The sequence below is a fragment of the Caretta caretta genome, chromosome 4 (genome assembly GCF_965140235.1).
Source record: "Caretta caretta isolate rCarCar2 chromosome 4, rCarCar1.hap1, whole genome shotgun sequence".
Classification (NCBI taxonomy): domain Eukaryota; kingdom Metazoa; phylum Chordata; order Testudines; family Cheloniidae; genus Caretta; species Caretta caretta.
In genome coordinates, this window is record NC_134209.1 from 121,341,921 (window position 1) to 121,358,847 (window position 16,927).

The 16,927-nt window shown below is 39.8% G+C and overlaps 1 long non-coding RNA gene across 1 annotated transcript in view; it reads right to left on the reverse strand.

The window, feature by feature from the left end:
* LOC125636124 (uncharacterized) overlaps positions 1-15,717 on the reverse strand; it is a 117,652-nt gene extending 101,935 nt beyond the window's left edge. Inside the window, exons 1-2 of the long non-coding RNA XR_007356474.2 lie at positions 15,631-15,717; positions 5,954-6,142 (exon numbers count right to left, since the gene is read on the reverse strand). This is a non-coding gene — a long non-coding RNA (uncharacterized LOC125636124). The remainder of the gene's footprint in view (positions 1-5,953; positions 6,143-15,630) is intronic.
* Between the last annotated feature and the right edge of the window lie 1,210 nt (positions 15,718-16,927).

Below are 16,927 nucleotides of genomic sequence, written 5' to 3' on the forward strand. Positions count from 1 at the left end.
TTACTCTTGCAATGTGATTATGATGTGGTAAGCGATGGTGCTACCAGTAAGGAGTTCTCCTGCAAGAGTTGTTGACTCTCCCTCTCTCAGTATATAATTAGCCTTGGAAGGGTTAGGTTTTTAATCAGTAAATGTTGGTAAATGTCAATTTCACCATACACACACAGATGAAAAATTTGTCCATCAATAACAGAAATATACAGATACACAAACTAAGAAAAATGCTGCTTCAGAACTTATTAGAGTCAAAATCCAGTGATTTAGACTTCTGAATTAGACAAATTCAATTACAAATTGCCTAATGAATAAATAGTGAATACCGGTATGATTTGTTGATTTAATGGATATTTACATTGTGTATTTTGATATGTGATGTTGATCATTTCTGTTAATGGTTTATAAAGCTTTAAATTTTTGAATCTCAATGTCTACTGCAATTAGATAATTGTCTGACCTCCCCCCCCACATAATTTTCCACAGCTGTGAAAATTTACATTAATAAAAATCTTAAAAATGCTTTAAATAAACAGTACTATTGATACCAAAATTATAAAAAATAAAATTCTAATTCTGTCAAGCCTTTATATACTATTGCCCAGTGGTGGGGGGCTCTGTGACTGTAGTTTGGGGGATTAGCAGAATGATGCAAACACTGAAAAAAATAATTGCAAATACTAATACAAATAACCCCGTGAATGTGAATCAATAACATTTGCAAATACTGCCCACAAAAATTGTAATAATGTAATAAAATATTTTAATCCTTACCTAAGGTTAATCATCTTTAATAAAATAAAAACCAGTAGAGCTACTTTGTAAGGTTAGAAAAGGTTAACCCTTAGTTTCATATATTCCACAATCACTTAATGGCCACAAACCAGAGAATTGTTTACTTGACAGTATATGTGAAAGTAAAGCATATTGTTTTTCATAATATGTTGCACACCTCCTACACAATCATCCAGATTCTTTTTTTCATGTACTCTGGTTTAGATAAGGAGTAAGTCTACTGAATGCAATGGAATTAAATTACTGTAAATCCAGTATAAATAAGATAAAAAATAGGCTCCTTCACTCCCTTAGGAGAAACCATGAAGCTAGATTTATGATATATAATATGCAAGCTCTGTGTTTTTGTGGTTCAAAGGAACTTTAGAATGTTTCATTGGAAAAGTTGTTTATTAAATAGCTGATAAGAAATGCAATCATCCCCTCCTCCCCGCCCCCATCTTCATTCTACAATAATTATTATTTCCGTAAATGGGGTCTTAAGATGCAATAGTTCAAATTCAGGGTAACTCTAGAAGTCTGGCAATATATCCTAAAAGGGAAGTCAATTGACGAGCAGTAGTGTCTTACAGAAATTTGCTAGAAAACTGTTTGCTAGAAATCTCTTTGGAAAGAGATGCTAGAATCTGCTCAATGTCAAATGAAACCACAATGTGTATCAGAGAAGGCTCTTTCCCATTTACAGCCCTTTTTCAGTTGCTTTATAAATCACACATCCTGTTGAAAAGTTTGGTACACAGTTTGCCAACATCTGTTTTCTTCATTGATAAACAGCCAGCACTACATATTTTAAATATCCCAAAGACCTAACTTCTTCTCAGAGTCTGTGAATTTGCAAGTCAACATACAACTGAAACCTTGTACAAAATATTTGTCTTTAGTGATCCTGGCGTCAAGATAAATCTTCTTATGTCAGTGTGAATCTGAACCAGGATTCATACATTAATACATTGATCAGGACCTAAAGACGACTCAGTCAGCTCCTCTAGGATCAGACAGTGGAAACTGCATTGGATTCGGATAACAATTCTCTTGTTTGCTTTGAAAATGAAGATGGTGATGCTCAGTAATAGCACTGAAGATGGAAGTCATCTGTTTATCCACAAAATAATCAGGGTAGCAGCTAACCTGTGGGGACTTCATTTAAGTTCCAAGTCCTTTGCCTGTTGACTGGGAGTGCTAATAATAGTGTCAACTGTTTCAAGGTATAGACCAATTCTTGTTCACTTTACTCACTTAAGCAATCCAGTGGAAATACAGATTTTTCCCACTACAGTAGTTTGTGCTGGTCATGATCAGCAGCTCAGGATTTTATTGCCACCAAGACAACTACTAGACTATCCTAGTTAATTGTAAAGTCAACTAATATAGCCAGACACTCTCCTGATCACGATAAATCCAGTGCAATTGGGTTAGGATTGGAGATTTGTCACGTAACAGTTCTGGTCACACTCTCCCTGCTGGGCACTCAGACTGCTGTGAGGGGATCTAAATGCTGAATCCCACATGCCTTTAGCTTCCTGGGGCTGGGCAGAGTTTAGGCACTGTCCCTGGCTTTGCACCTCTAGTCACTCATTCCAGGTGCAGACCTTGTGTCTGACACCACTCTTGGTAGTGGGGACCCAGCAATACACTTCCTAGTCCCTGCCACTAGTGCTGGCTCTTCCAAGACTCACCAGCAGTTCTGGAACAATCTGCAGAATCCCACCAAAAGGGCAATCCTTCTGGTTTACACAGTTACTCTCTTCAAATTATAGCAAAAGCAAATAGGTACAGGCTTAGCAAAAGTTTTCTAACTCAATTTGGTAAACCACAAGAGGGTACAAACACCCTGAATGCAACACCCTTCACTCTAGCTCACTCGTCCCTTGGGAATCCTGGAGAGCGTGAGTCTACTTGTGCTCTGGCATGTTCCTGCAACAGCTCCCCTCAGCTTGAACTAGTGAAAATGGCTGAAGACCCAGAGCAGATCACCACAACATAAAGTACTGACACAAAGAGGACTATCACGGAGTAGGAACAGCTAATCCAAAAGACAGTTAATAAATTGATAGCCACTTGGTTCATCTACTGTATCACCAGATAATATCTTCTTTTCTAAATACAGATAAACAGCACAGGAAGAAAACTTCTGCCGTTCATCACATGTGGAAATAACCAAGAGGATAAGAGCGACTCCTTCATCTCCAACAGCATAGCACTATTTAGTCAGCATCCAATATATTAGCTACAATGGGCCAAATTCATTCTGGTATAAAGTTGATGGAAAGTCAGAAGGTGGAGATGTTCTAAGAACTGTACAGAGTCATGTAGTTTAGCAAGTAGGATTTGGAGGATGCCCAAGAATCTGAGTCTGTGGCTACATTTTGTTCTTAAAAGTATTCACACTAAGGTTAACCTCTTACCTCTCCTGTGTCTTAAGAAAGTGGAAGCCAATGTAACAATTTTCCATTAAAGCAGAATTGTTCCCAGACTTAAGTCATGACGACAGACAAATCTCTTGACAGTCTATCCACATAAATTTGTAGATTTATAGATATAAAGGCCAGAATCAATCCTTATGACCATCTAGTCTAATCTAATCTCATGCATAAAGATGAGCCATAGAATGTCACTCAGTGATTCCTACAGCAAGCCCATAACATCTGGTTGAACTACAGCATATCTTTTAGACAGACATCCAAACCTGATTCAAGAGATGAAAATTCATCACTTCCCTGGGTAAGCTGTGCCAATTTTTGAAATAACCCTTCTCCCCCTTTGGAAAAAAAAAGTCTGAATATCTCTAGCTTCAAGTTCCAGCTCTTGGGTCTGATTATGCCTTTGTTAGTTTTTCCTTATGTAAGTACTTATAGACCATGATCAAATCACCTTTTCATCTTTTTTGGGCATGGCTGGTAGCACCATCAATTGTTAAGATGCCCAGCACATCCTAGTATAAGACCTTGTTTTCAGTTGCTTATAACTTTGCCTCACTTTAAAGATTTGGAGCTTAAATTCCCCAGGCTGCCTCAAAATGAAATATTTTGGAAAATTTCAGCTAAAATTGTTCAGCTGAGAGAATGCAAATGAAACTAGAGGAAGATACATAGTTTTGCAATGTTTTAAAAAATCTGGCAACCTTTTCTTTGAGGAGCTGTAGTGCTTTACAGCAGGGACTTAAAATTTAGTGTGTGAATTTGTGTCAGGGAAGTGTCTTTTGCTGTCTCTGTGAAAATCTGCCCAAATTTGGACAAATTATTATAAGCCTTCGAAAAGTCTTAATTTGCACATACTCAGTAGATTTTAGTAGCTAAAATTTCCAGAGGATTCCATCTCTCTGAGCATGCTCAAGCATCTCACAGCTCGTAGTACTGACCATCCCATGGAGCAGCTGAGCATGGCCCATCCCCTCATAGTGCCTATGTGTGACTGGACTGCACATAAACTATTCCCCCAGAGCAACTGAGCACAGTCCCTCCACCCCATATAGTTCCCTGGAATGGCTGCTCCTGGCTGCTCCAGGCCACTGTGGGGCCAGGTACTGGAACTGAAAGTAGGCTGCCTTTTTCTCTTGTGCTCTCAACTACCCCACTGCAAGCACCTCGGCAGCATGGAGGAGGAAGCCACCTGATTCATATGCAAAGGGGACAAGATCCAGACCAGGGGGAGGAAGAGGAGAGGAAAGAGAGAGAGACTGTAACTGGAAATGGAAGGACACTGGGACTGGTTGGGCAAGGAGATTGGGAGGTGGGAGAGACTAGGACTGAGAACCAGTGAGGGAAATGGGGGGAGTTGGGAGACAGTAGGCTGGGGTTGGAGGGTACACTGAGATCAGCTGAGGATCTGTGGGGAGAGTGGGAGGGGCTGGGAGGAGCTGGGTATGTGGGAAAATGAGATTGAATGAGGAACCCAGGAAAGGGACTGGGATTAAACATCAGAGTGGGACTGGGAGCCATTGGGAAGAGACACAAATTGGACAAGGGGCTGGGAGAGGGGAACTGAGATTAGTGGACCAGGAGACTGGGGACAAAAAGTGGGGCTGGAGGGAATTGGAACTGATTGGGCAAAGAGACTGGGATTGGGTGTGGGGGGGGGACTAGGAAAGGGGGCTGGACTTAGACAGGGAGCCCCAACGAACAGACTAGCACTGGCTGGGCCAAGAGACCTGGAATGAGATTAAACACCTGAGCAGTGGAGACTTTGACTGGTTAGGCAAGGATAATTGGAAAAAATAGTCACATGCTATTTAATTAAAGACTGTCATAATGCATACTCACAACGGGGTTGAGTTAGGGTTGCAGAGGGAACCATAATTCTGGCATTGGCTAATTTATGAAGGCTTGACTTTGCAATGTGAATAATGTTTCTTTAACATACTTTTGGGGTGTAATAAAATAAATAGATTGATCTTTAGTCTTTCCAAGGAAGGTTTTATAGACCTTGAATCCTTCTTGTAGTTATTTTCTGAATTCTTCCAACTTTTCAACATCCCTTTTGAAGTTTGGACACTAGAACTGGACACAGTATTCCAAAAATGCTCTCACTAATTCTGTATATAGATATAATACTATCTTCCTACTCTATTACCCTTTTCTATGTCAGAAAGGAGAAAATACCTAGAAACCAAGTCTAACTTCTTTAATCTGTGGTTCATCATTTAAACATATATGTGCTGTGATACCTGGTTCCTTTTTAACCTTCCCTTTTCACTCAGTGATGATGGCTGGTGCTAGAAATATAAAACCAATCAACAAAACATAATTCACCAGAATTAAACATCTCTGTTAAAAAGAGGCACTTAATTGATAGAATCCCTCAAAGAAAGAAGCCTTTTGTTAATCATGTACATTGATTTTTTACTTAAAATCAAAAAAAGCATTAGAAGAATTCTAAGAATGCAAGAGCTTTAGGGCATCAAAAATAAAGAATAAAATATTGTTCAAGCTAGACAATAGAAACTGATCATTCCTGGCTATGGGCAGTGTTCCTTGGAGGGAGCTCACAATGCAATTAGGGAGCTTCAGTATTTTGGATACCAATAAAGGGTTTATTACTAGAATTGGTCTGATAACTACTGAGCTGGGTGTGTGTAGGCATAGGTTCATTAACATCTGGATCAGAGATTCCCCATCATGCAGTGCTTCCCTGCTTTTCTGGTCCCAGAGTTTCATGTGGTTCTTACCTTGGAATCTCCGTTCTCCATTCTGTATGCTAATGGAGATGTGTCCCTGTCTCATCTCCAATGCAAATAAGGCTAGGAGAGTTTCCTTAATCTGTCACCCTTGTCCGGAGAGGTTGAGATGCGTCTTCCACTGCCTTTTCATTTCTTTTTGTAAGTCTTTCTTCTGATCAGCTTTGGTTCAACCAGGGGCTGGGGAAGATGGGGAAGGTCTTTCATGAATCAGAGGGGCTAGGTACTGCGCCCTGGTTCCCCAAGAACTCAGAGCTGACAGGTAACACCTCTTTAGCCTCCTCCCACTTCTCTTCCTATGATGCTGTCTTTGACTGGCTCCCATCCTATGCTGCAACTATCTTCAGAGGGTGTGCTGATGAGTTTCCACCCTCACACTAAACTTCATCTCTCCTCTTTCCCTAGGCTTCCCTCAAAGTGACATCTTTCCAGACTCCCCTAGTTCCCACAAATTCCTCCAGTGGTCTACTTCTCCCAAAATTCTCCACCCAAATCCCAGGTTCTCCTCTACCAGAACTCCAGTCACTCTCCTCTTCCTTCCCCAAATTTGCTGCATTCTCTCCCTCACCCCAAAACTTCTTCTTGGCTCTTCTCCATGTTGTCTCTTTCTCCTCCTCCTCCAAATCCTGCAATCTTCTCTCCTATTCCCCAAATTTCCCACATAGCTGTCTCTCCTGTGTGTCCACACATGTGTCTTCCTTATAGTTGAGCCTTCCCATAATTGTGCTCCACTTCTGCCAGGATAAGGAAAGAAAAAGCTGCTGCCCCAGGCGGGGTTGCTCCTCCATATCCCATACAGACCCTTCTTCCTCTAAAGACCCTCAAAGCCTGCAGAGAACATGCCAAAACAAAGGGTATGTCTACAATGCACACTCCTGATGGTGTTATGTTATAAATAGCAGTGTAGAGAGTGAGGCACTATTTAGGTGAGGGAGAGTAAACAGGCCAGATTCTTAGGGTATATACCCTACATGCCTCTCTGCTGCTGGAGCCTTTGCCAACCACAGTGAAAGACTCTGGCAACAGGGAAAGGCTCCAGCAGGGGGAAGGTAGTGGGGGAAAGCTCCGGCAGCTCTGTTCCAGTGGTGTGCAGTATAGACATAGCCAAAGAAGGAGCTGAGCCTGCGGCAGACAGGAGCCATACCTACAGGTTGCAATTGCAGCTTCCTCCTGTCTAATGAGCCTGCCAGCTACTTAACACTTGATGGGTGACTAGCTGGGGAGAGACAACTTAGCCCTGCTGCACAAAACCACCTCAAACTCTCCTCACTGCTCCCAGCTGTCCCTTCCCTTCACAACCAGACAAAAGTTGAGGGGAGCACTGTTAGTTCATCCCAAGCTGACAGTTGGCCAGAAGGTGTCTCCTCTCTTACTTCCCCTGTAATCCTGGCCAAGGTTGTTTGGTGCAGAAGTCTTTATTACATATAGATTATCCTGATCCTTTTATAAACCTCTTTATTTTCTCTAAGTGACTTTTTTATTTATTGAGGCAAGGAATAGGGAGGACCTGGGGAGTTAGCAATACCAGAACAAAGAGTAGTTAATGAAAATATATTTTATCCATTTTCAGCAGGAAATAAGCTATTTTTAAAGGCAGAGCAATGGAAAAGCATGGTTTTCCTGTGCACTGTACCAGATACATTTTGTTACAATATTGGGTCCTTAGATTTAAAATTTCACCAATCCTGTATGATTTGACACTGTTCCAACTTCTCATCCCTCCCCCCCCCATATTTATAAAAAATACAAATAGAAAATTAATTTAATTAGCTTGATCATTTACTGCTGTGGGTGAAACATAGCTAGCCAAACCACAACTCTCCCAAATCATTCCACACAGGGGTGGTGAAGGGATTATAGCTTCTCTTCAGTAAAGTTACATTGCAATACCAGTGTTGGTTTCAAAGATTGCATGGGGTCTGATCCAAAGTCTATTAAGGTTAAAGGGAGTCTTTCCATTGACTTCAATGGGCTTTAGACCAGGCCCCTAGTGAACAAAGATATGCCAGAATAAATTAAATATGTATGATCTTCCATATTTGACAGTGCAGCAAGGCAGTGAATGAAATAAATAATTAAAATACTAGAAACAGCAAAGCCTGTAGGAAAAGATACATTGTTGTACTTTTGACGAGAGCTGACTGAAATATTTCATTTAAAACCTCTCTTGACAAAGAAATGTCTTTTTCCAAAATGAAAAAAAAAATTAGTTTTGGTATCTCTCTCTCTCACCCCGCCCTTCTCTTCACCCCATCACAACCACCGCCCTCCTTTCCAGGGGCAAAATTTAAAAAAAAAGTGGGAGACGTGGAGAAAAGGGAAAAAACCGAGTAAGGTGAAAGAAACCTAAACTGTAAAAACAAATAAAAAATAATTTTTTCAACTTTATTTTTTATCAGAAAATCAGAAAAATGACCAATGAGGGAAGATTGATAAAACTGGGTTTGTTTAGTCTGGAAAAGAGAAGACTGAGAGGGGACATGATAACAGTTTTCAAGTACATAAAAGGTTGTCACAAGGAAGAGGGAGAAGAATTGTTCTTCTTAACCTCTGAAGATGGGACAAGAAGCAATGGGCTTAAATTGCAGCAAGGGAGGTTTATGTTGGACATCAGGAAAAATTTCCTGTCAGGGTAGTTAAGCACTGGAATAAATGGCTTAGGGAGTTGTGGAATCTCCATCATTGGAGATTTTTAAGAGCAGGTTAGACAAACAGCTGTCAGGGATGATCTAGATAATACTTAGTCCTGCTATGAGTGCAAGGGACTGGACTAGATGACCTCTCAAAGTCCCTTCCAGTCCTATGATTCTATGTACTGCCCTAATAAATCCTCTACATCTTTGATGTTTACATCCTTCAAATATGTCTAAATGATCATATTGCCCTTTTAAATTGCTTAGTTAGCAAAAATAACACACAGTGAGGTGCATTTGAAGGATTGACTCCCACCATGAAAAGGTCTGTAGTGTAATAAGTCATTAATAATGTAGCTAAGGACACTTTTTCAATGATTTTTAACCCGATGGTGTTTTTTTAATCAAGGGCTGGACAAATACAAACAAAGCAATGTCAAATTCAGGTTTTCTAATATTTCAATATTTACCTCTAACTGGGGTGAATTAGCAGGATCAGTGGGATTGAGTCTGCTTTGCACCATTCCTGTAACATGGCCTCTGGTATGAACAATCATGTGCTTATATCTGAAGAGGGCTCTCCATTAGGTCAAAAGTTGTCAGTCATATTTATAACTTTTGTGGGCATTAGAAGGACCCCAAAACTAGTACTCTATAATAGTTTACTCTACAAATGAGTGCAAATATAACCTCATACAGTTCCATGCTTCTTGTTGCACAAAAATTTCCAAATCAAATCTGCTTAGTTTACAACTACAATATGTTTTTTCTAACTGTCAGAAGCACAAGCATTGTGCAGAAGGTCAGACTAGATGATCATAACGGTCCCTTCTGACCTTAGTATCTATGAATCTAAGCTCAATATGGATTATACAAATCAAGTTGTGTTTTCACTGACTCAATCTGCCTTCAGTTATACCTTTGCAATCACTTTGTCTTTGGACTCTGCAGAATATGGCTATGCAATTGGAATTGATATATTATGCAGATACCACTATGAAAACCCACAGAGAGCAGACCTCTGGAGTCAGAATTTTTACACAGAGAAAGGACATTCATTCTCCAAGTGTATGGAAGCGTACGGGGTTCAACAGTACCTTGCCAGGGAACTTGTGGTGGTGTTGGTTGGTTTCCAGAAGGTCTTGTATGTCAAACACATTAACTGAACTTACAGAAAAAAATATACAGACTAGTACATCTTTCATTACATTGCACCATTATTTTACTTCCTCAGCTCACTAATAAACAGGGAATCAGACTAAGAAATACTCGGCACTGACCTATGGCTCACTTTAAAGCACTGAGCTGTTAATCAGCCCATCATGGTACCAAAAGAATAAATACCAGGAACGTGCAAGAATCCTTACAAGTTCCATGCTCAGCCTAACACTATAAATATATTTATTTAGGTATTGATCATGCAAGGTGCTGAGCTCTCCTGTCAGGTGCGGAGTTCCTGGAACTCCAAGTGTCTCTAATGGGAGTTGAAGGTGCTTAGCATTTTGCAGGGGTGAGACCCTAGTCAAATCCTGTTCAAGAGAATACAGCTTATGATATAATGAGTGCATTGGATTGATTGTTTCTGATTCTTTTATGGATTTAAAGATAAATGCTTTAAACTTGGAACTGCCACCATCTGGTTACCCTTGAGAAAACTACTAGTTACTGTGTTTATTTAATATTGATCACAACATGTATTCATGCAGCGAAAATGTTGATGTTGTTCTTTAATCCTAAACTAATAATGTATTATTAAAGAGGAATATAAAATAAGCACTTGTTTTATAGGGAAGTTTTCACATTTCGAACTCCCATGTAAAGATTTATATACCTAGATGATGTGGTTATCCATTATGGAGGAATTGTGCAGAGACTATGGGCTTTGTTTCACTTAGGATTTCACTTTGGACTTGAAACATACATGTTAATGATCAATGCTCTCTCCATTAAGTCACCCAGTCCTTTTGACAGTGTCAAACTTATACAATGGGTCTCATTTATTAAACAAATTATGATTTGCTGCCATACATACTGTTGGGTGCAGTGCAAAAATGTTTGATTACTGGATTGCAATTTAATAACCAAGTTATAAAAGCTATTATAGAACGTGACCTACCGGGCCAGAGCCACATAAATATTTAATTAGGAGTTAAGAGCAACTGCAGGGAAGCCTCAACAGAATATGAGGCATTTGTCTCTTAAAGAGACAGTACCAGAATATAGAGGCTTTAAAATACATTCAAATTTCAGTTCTTCTAGGGAACATTATATTCTGTGTTTAAGGTTTTTTCAGGCATACATACACCAAATTTCTGTAAATAAATAATAACCAGTAGGATCTGAGCTTGATCATCTCTTTTTTTTTTTTTTTAAATTTATGGTGGGGCAAATGCAACTGTGTCAATTGTCAACCTAAATTTCTGTTATAGGTCTGTATAGAAAATGTGACATGATCCAAAGATACTGTACGGTCTCATGTTATTTAGACCTTGCTGCTTAGCAATACAAATACCAAGGCTCCTCTGGGACGTGGAGCTATAAAACAGCAACTATTTTTACATTGGGCATAGATTACAGAAAAAGAATATTCTAATGTTACTTGCACTAAATGAGAATTGAAAATTTATAAGAAAAGGAAAAAGGAAATGAAACCTCAATAAAACATGTAGAATGGACTTGCACAATCTTTGAAGTTGAAACAACCTCTGGGGTTTTTTTCGTCACATTTGTTTTCTGTTCTCTACAGAAGTCTTACCCCAACTTGAGACACTCTAGGCAGTAAGAAATAGCTTTGGTCTTTCAACACCCCTTCTTTTTATTATGAAATTTGAGTTAGAGTCATTAGGTAGTATAAACAAGTTCTAAATCTCATTAATCTCTCAACCCCTTCTGCTCCCAGCGGTGCAAGCTCAAATATAGAAATAGCACTTTGCACTTAGCATTCTTCTTTCTGGGTGAATGGTGGCTATCTAATGTTAAGAACAACATAAATTGGAACAATAACAAGCATAACATTGCCTTTGCCCCACAGATTCTCAAAATTAGCATCAATAGAGCTGTGCTCCTATTCATTTTCTTTCTGATTTTGTGCGAAAAAAATGCTCTTCTTTATTACTGAATACAGTATGGTAAGTTTCCAATGTCCAGAGATCAAGTTTTCATGACCTCAGGATATTTCACAGTAATGTTGGTTTGGCTAAATATTGCAAATAGAGAAGGGCCAAAATAAAACTCAGTTCCAAGTCCCTTCACATTTCAGGGGAAGAGCTGCTGGAGGACAAGACCAGATACAAATCCATCATTAAGATTGCATTCAAATTGGGACCTCTATTTCCATGCCAGTTTGATTATGGCTGCAATCTTGTGAAAAGTATCAATCTAACAAGAGTTCAGCCCACATTGGCAAAAATCACACAACAACCTGTAATTTCAGGAGATTCCCGCTCTATAGGAGGCATCAGGAACAAAATATAGAGGAAAAAGCATGAGCTGAAGTGAAAGTAAAATTAATTCTTTTTATCTGTTTCCTGGACACCAGGACAAACTTTTAAAATGCCTATCTATATCTATATCTCAGTATTTACTGGAGTAAGGAAAAGAATCTTTTTAAAAATATACACTACATAACATGAAACATATACAGACCACAGCATACTAGGGATGAAATAGTTTTATACATGGGGTCTTTGTTTAGTTTGTGTTTATTTTTAAATAAAGCTACATTACAATAGCTCTACTTAAAAATCAAAGAGGTTCTCAGGTAGGAATTACAATTTGTGCTGTAACAAGAATTACAACTTGTGCTTTAATTTGACACCCATCTATTGAGTGTAGCAACACCTGCATTAATCCTCACAGCAGCTACCTCTCAAAGTAATGACTCACTTACAGAGTTATTGTAATAAACACCCTATCATGAAGGATTTGATAGAGATGTGCATAAAGATTAAGCAATAGCTTATTATTTTGTAGTCTCAGTGTGACTTAAATCAACAAATATGAAAAAAAAAATCAAACCCCAAAGTTTTAACTTTATCCTCAAAAATGGACTTTGAATCTGGGGATGATTTTTACCCATATATCTATCACAGAATTTTCAGACTCTTTCTTGCCATATATGTCAATCACTGCACTATCAGTGTTTAAATAAGGTCTTGCTCCCTTGTAGCCCATCTCCTCATTCTATTTGACCTAGTGATATGTAAACAGAGAAAGGGTGAAAGGTTTGTTTTGCTTAGAAAAAACACCCAGGAGGAGTCAGGAATATTATGAGATCTAATTTGAACCTCTTTAGTCTGCAAAGTTAGGGTGGAAATCTGGCTAAAACACGCTGTCTCAAGGGATTTCTGAGCCCAATTTGTTCCAAGAACAGCCAGGAATTACTGAGCCATGCAGGCATTTTGAAGAGCTAGCCTAGCTTTAAAGTTACATTTCTGGAGACCTGGGTAAGTTCAGAGGAATGACAGGTTTCAGAGGAACAGCCGTGTTAGTCTGTATTCACAAAAAGAAAAGGGGAGTACTTGTGGCACCTTAGAGACTAACCAATTTATTTGAGCATGAGCTTTCGTGAGCTACAGCTCACTTCATCTGATGAAGTGAGCTGTAGCTCACGAAAGCTCATGCTCAAATAAATTGGTTAGTCTCTAAGGTGCCACAAGTACTCCTTTTCTTTCAGAGGAATGGTGTTAGAACATAGCCTTTTGTTTTTAGATCACTCATTGGTTGGTAATACTGGTCACAGGGAACCTTTGGTGGCTGCTGAGAGGCCTAAAGTGAAATGAATGTGTATTCTGTGTCTACTTTCTGGTGGGCAGATGTCAGCATTGCCAAAACTACCAGCAAGTAGTAACTGCAGTCTCTGTAGAAAGGCTAAGCATCTGAACAAGTCTGAAGACTGAATTACATCACCACACCTGAGTTTTATTCCCCTTTTTGACAAGCTATTTGAAGAACTGACACATCCACCATTGTACCAATCTTAGGACTAGATAGAGCCCTCAGACGTCAGTTCAGTTCCTTTCATATGCACTGAGTTATATTTATAATGTAAAGCACAGGTAGTGGTTGGGACTGTTTATAATCAGTCTGAACTGGTCCATCCCTTACTACTTGGATCCTCCTCTGAGTCAGTCAGCATGCTACATTGTGACATCACAGTCACAAACAAACAGGCTATAGTGTCACTTGCTCACAATTAAAATTTCATTATAGTAACAAGCAAAAGAAAAAAAGATGAGCCAGGAGGAGATTGGGCTCATTCAAACTGTTATATCTTCAGTAATATCAAAGGAAAGTACTAGTTAAGTCTATTTGCTTGCTTCTAGATCTTCTCTTCTTTTCAACTTTGGACTGGTGTGTGTCTGCCTTAATTCACCCCATCGTATCACAATTTGAAGGACCTGAAGCCTGCAAGCTGACCTTTTGTCAGGAAATGTACACATTTTGGAACAGCCTGAGCAAGCCATGCTTCCAGAGTAACCGAGCTTATCTCACTGAAGCTAGAAATTGCATATACAAATCCTAGGCTTACTGTATTCATTAAGCATAAATGTTCTAACTAGCCAAATGGTAAGTATAAGCAACCCTATCACTTTAGCTCAATTGATTGTCAGAGAAACACATTTTCAGGAAACCATTCCAATTCTGCTTCCTAAAAAATAATGAAAAGAAAAAAGCAGCAGTATGTATGTATATATAAGAGCCATAATCCTCTTCCAGGTGCATTTGACTTAAGGCCCAAGAGTGCTGCATACCATCCATGCCCAATTTAAGAAGCATCAGCTGTACCTTATTATCAGCCAAGCAGCACAATTAAAGGGAGGGATTTTCCCTCCTAGCCCTAGCCTTGAATATTTAACCCTTTACCAGTGTTCCCCAAGAAATATGTCACATGGATCACTGTCTGCTGTATATTTAGCTTCTGTCAGGGGAGCTATTAGTGGGTTAATGTGTAGGATATTTTGTAGGGCAAATCTTGTGAAAGATCTTTAGTTCTGAAGTAAGTTCTGACCTTTTCCTGTGTAAGTAAAACCATCTCATTCTTTAACATGGGCTTCTATACATATAGTATGTGAATATTCTGCTGCACAAAATTAAAATGTCAGCAAAAGGATAATAAAAAAATAAGGCTTCCAGGCATTTCTATCATGCTCTTCTGTTCCCACCTGATTTGTCTTATTGTTGAAACTTATGGCTTTCAATAACACTTCCCACAAGAAACAGCAGCAGAATTTAACTCTCACTTCTTATTGAACAATCTAAACCAGGGGCTGATTAATGTCTGTTAATTATCTGTCCATTTTAAAATAAAAAGTGAAAATTAAAAGCTGACAGGGTCCTGGGTAAGTGTTATTGAAAGTCACAGCTAGGAGTTTGCAGCTGGGGGAAAAAACATTTTTCTTTCTATTCCTTTTCTGCCGTTTGAATCAGGGCATTGCTATTTTTCAATGTCTCTTCCCCCCCCCCCCCCCCCAAGCTCTCTACGCAGCACTGAAGAGCTCTATTGCAGAGAGGTTCACCCATGTGACTTTATAAAAAAAAAACCAGTATGTAGTATAGTGGACTGTGCTAGACAAGTGTGTTAAGCAAACAGGGTTCTAATCCCACTTCTGCTACTTATTTGCTGTGTCACTTCACTACTTCATGCCTCAGTTTCCCTCTCTGTAGAATGAGGATAACAATTCTGTTGTAAAGTGCTTTGAGATCTATGGAGGAAAAAGCACTACATATTATTATATTATTATCTCTTCATGTTATCTTTATCTTACATTCTCTTGTACAGTGTCTTTTATTTGAATATCTCAAAGCACTTCACAATCCTTAATTAATTCTCTAAATACCCACGTGAAGTAAGTAAATATTATGGCACCAGTTTCACAAATAGGTCAAAGGAGTCACAGTGTGACTGAGTGATGTATCTATGCTAATACAGTCCTGGTCTACACTGGGGAGGGATTGATCTAAGATACGTAACTTCAGCTACGAGAATAGCGTAGCTGAAGTCGACGTATCTTAGACTGACTTAGAATCACTTACTTCGCGTCCTCGTGGCGCGGGATTGACGGCCACCGCTCCCCTGTCAGCTCCGCTTCTAATTCTCGCCCTGGTGGAGTTCCTGAGTCGACAGCAGAGCGATCGGGGATCAATTTATCGCGTCTACACTAGACATGATAAATCAATCCCCGATAGATCGATCACTGCCCACCGATCCGGCGGGTAGTATAGACATGGCCACAGTGAGCCAATGTCTGTGTCTGGAGTAGGGGGACATGACATTTGTTCGCTAATCTCCTAACTACCAGGCTACATAGTCAGCCTCTCTTCAGCTCTCTCTCTGACCCAATGACAACCTAAATTGGTATCCAAAGTGGAACACCTTCAACAGGAGAGACTGAGGAACTCTCACATTGGACTAACTCATAGCTCGGTGGTTAGGACATCTCATGGGCGGCCCTTGTTCAAATCCTTTCTCCCCATCAGGGAGAACTGAAAGTGGGTCTTACACCTTCCAGGTGGATTCTCTAACCACTGGTCTAAAAGTTATAAAGTGGACACCACCTCCAGTGGCCACATTTTGAATGGGACCACCATTCCCTCCTCCTCTGGCAGCCTCTGAGTGTACCTACTGGATTGGGCCCCACAGATGAGACAGGTGCTCTTCTCCCATTCTTCCCCAACTCATGGATCACTCTGGGGCTTAGGCAGGAGATAAGCGTCCAGATGCCCAGAGGCAGGCAGCAGTGCGCATACCCAGAGCCAGAAACTTAGGCACATAGGGAACTTTTACAGTGAAAATTTATGCATTCAGTGAGTTTATATGTCTACAGCATTAGGCGGCAGCTGAATAAAGGTTTTGTGGATCACAGTGGTGCCTGTATCTGGGATTTAGGGACGTAATTCCGGGGTTTAGCTATCAAAGTACCTTTGCAGATCTTGGCCCAGGAGTCTTGTCTCTTCATCTCTTGCTTTACCTAGTAGAACAGCCAAATACCCAACCCATAGACTGGCTCCTGCCCTTCATGTATTTGTGTGATTTGCCTGGCATATTCAGCTTCTGCAGAATCTCAGCTATCCTTTGAAAAGGATGTTTCTATTCCTCTTGGCTGTGAAAGAAATCTGCCAAACGTAAACCAAGTGTAATCAATGCAATGGTGTCTGTCTGAGTCTGCAGACAGACTGAAACAATGACTCTGAAAGGTGTGAATTTTTCCACTATTATTAATGTTATTGTGTTACTAAACCTAACACCTAATGATGACACATGAGCATAAGAACTATTTAATCACTGGTTATTTTTAGTGGATGGAATTGGGAAAGGGTTCTGGAATTGCTG